A 2,626-nucleotide genomic window follows, 5' to 3' on the forward strand; every position below is an offset into this window, starting at 1 on the left:
TCACAGTAGTGCCAAAGAAGATGAAATATTTGGGAGTATACCTAACAAAGGACGTGAAAGATCTCTAAAAGAGAACTATGAAACTCTAAGAAAAGAAATAGCCGAAGATGTTAACAGATGGAAAAACATACCATGCTCATGACTGGGAAGAATCAACATTGTTAAAATGTCCATACTGCCCAAAGCAATATATAATTTTAATGCAATTCCTATCAAAGCTCCATTGTCATACTTTAAAGATCTTGAAAAAACAATACTTTATTTTATATGGAATCAGAAAAAACCTTGAATAGCCAAAACATTACTGAGCAATAAAAACAAAGCAGGAGGAATCACACTACCAGACCTGAGACTGTACTATAAATCCATAGTGATCAAAACAGCCTGGTACTGGCACAAAAGCAGAGAAGTAGATGTCTGGAACAGAATAGAGAACCAAGAGATGGATCCAGCTACTTACCGTTATTTGATCTTTGACAAGCCAATTAAAAATATTCAGTGGGGAAAAGATTCCCTATTTAACAAATGGTGCTGGGTAAACTGGCTGGCAACCTGTAGAAGATTGAAACTGGACCCACACCTTTCACCATTAACTAAGATAGACTCTCACTGGATAAAAGATTTAAACTGAAGACATGAAACTATAAAAATACTTGAAGAAAGTGCAGGGAAAACTCTTGAAGGAATTGGCCTGGGTGAATATTTTATGAGGAGGACTCCCCAGGCAATTGAAGCAGTATCAAAAATACACTACTGGGACCTGATCAAACTAAAAAGCTTCTGCACAGCCAAGAACATAGTAAGTAAAGCAAGCAGACAGCCCTCAGAGTGGGAGAAAATATTTGCACGTTATACCTCCAATGAAGGTCTAATAACCAGAATCCACAGAGAACTCAAACGTTCTAACAAGAAAAGAACGCGTGACCCCATCTCAGGGTGGGCAAGGGACTTGAAGAGAAACTTCTCTAAAGAAGACCAATGCACAATCTACAAACACATGAAAAAAAGCTCATCATCCTTAATCATCAGAGAAATGCAAATCAAAACTACTCTGAGATATCACCTAACCCCAGTAAGAGTAGCCCACATAACAAAATCCCAAAACCAGAAATGTTGGTGTGGATGTGGAGGAAAGGGCACACTTCTACACTGCTGGTGGGAATGCACACTAATACGTTCCTTCTGGAAGGATGTTTGGAGAATACTTAGAGACCTAAAAATAGACCTGCCATTCGATCCTATAATTCCTTTACTAGGTTTATACCCAGAAGACCAAAAGTCACAGTATAACAAAGTCATCTGTACCAGAATGTTTATTGCAGCCCAATTCATAATTGCTAAGTCATGGAATAAGCCCAAGTGCCCATCGACCAACGAATGGACTAGCAAATTGTGGTACACGTATAGCATGGAATACTATGCAGCCTTAAAGAAAGATGGAGACTTTACGTCTTTCATGTTTACATGGATGGAGCTGGAACATATTCTTCTTAGCAAAGTATCTCAGGAATGGAAGAAAAAGTATCCAATGCACTCAGCCCTACTATGAAGCTAAATTATAGCTTTTACATGAAGACTATAACCCAACTATAGCACAAGACTATGGGGAAAGGGCCAAGGAAGGGGAAGGGAGGGGGGAGGTTCTGGTGGAGGGAGGGTAATGGGCGGGGACACATCTATGGTGCATCTTAGAATGGGTATAGGCGATTGCACTAATGTAAACAGCTATGATTTAACAATAAAAAAAAAAAGAAAAAAAAAAAGGATACCTTCTCCATTCAAATCATGTCTAGCCGAATGTCCCCAAAGACAAGCTTGGGGTCTCTAAGCCACACTGCAGATGGCTTTCCTCTTGCTCTTGACTGAAGACCACCTTACGGATCCCTGTGCCCTAACCCTGTTATTCTGGCCATGGGGTTAGAGACTTCCTGGGAAATCTAGATCAATTGACAAGAAGCACAGTTAACTTTCTAACTCAAATTGTCCTTCTGCTTTATGGTTTCCTGGGAAGCTGCCCAAATAAAGATATCTATGTGTCTGATTTGAATTTAGTTGGCTTTTTTCTTCCATTGGAAATTGCATTTAGGCATCTGAAAACTGTGGAATGCATAGTATTCCACAGAGATGGCCTTTTTTTTTGGCCTTGTAATTAGAATCAAGTGCTTGTTACTCAGTAAACTTTTAGTAGCAAAAATAACAATATGACAGGTTAGACAGGAGTTTCACTGAGAGATCAGTGACAAGAACTGGCTCCAGAAAGACAAATAATCTTCATTTCACATGGCAACCCAATGACAGATGACGACAGATGGTGACAACCCTCAACCTGCAATTCTGCTTAAATCAATCATTCAATCAATCAATTAGCAACTATTTATTGATCTCCTGTTTTGGGTAAAAACACAGACCTTGGAATCAGATGCCTGCATTCAAAACCCAAGTTTTCTTATGTGCCAGTGATTTTTTTCCTTGGGAGAGTTCCCAAACCTGTCTGAGCCTCAATTTTTTCTCCAAATAATAAAGAAAATAATTACATTTAACCCAAGAGGTTGTTGTGGGGACCAGATGAGATGCAAGGACTCACTAAGTGTCAGCTACTACTGTTGCTGTGTTTGATGCTTCTGGT

This window comes from Nycticebus coucang, chromosome 21, assembly GCF_027406575.1.
Source record: "Nycticebus coucang isolate mNycCou1 chromosome 21, mNycCou1.pri, whole genome shotgun sequence".
In the NCBI taxonomy this organism is placed as follows: Eukaryota; Metazoa; Chordata; class Mammalia; order Primates; family Lorisidae; genus Nycticebus; species Nycticebus coucang.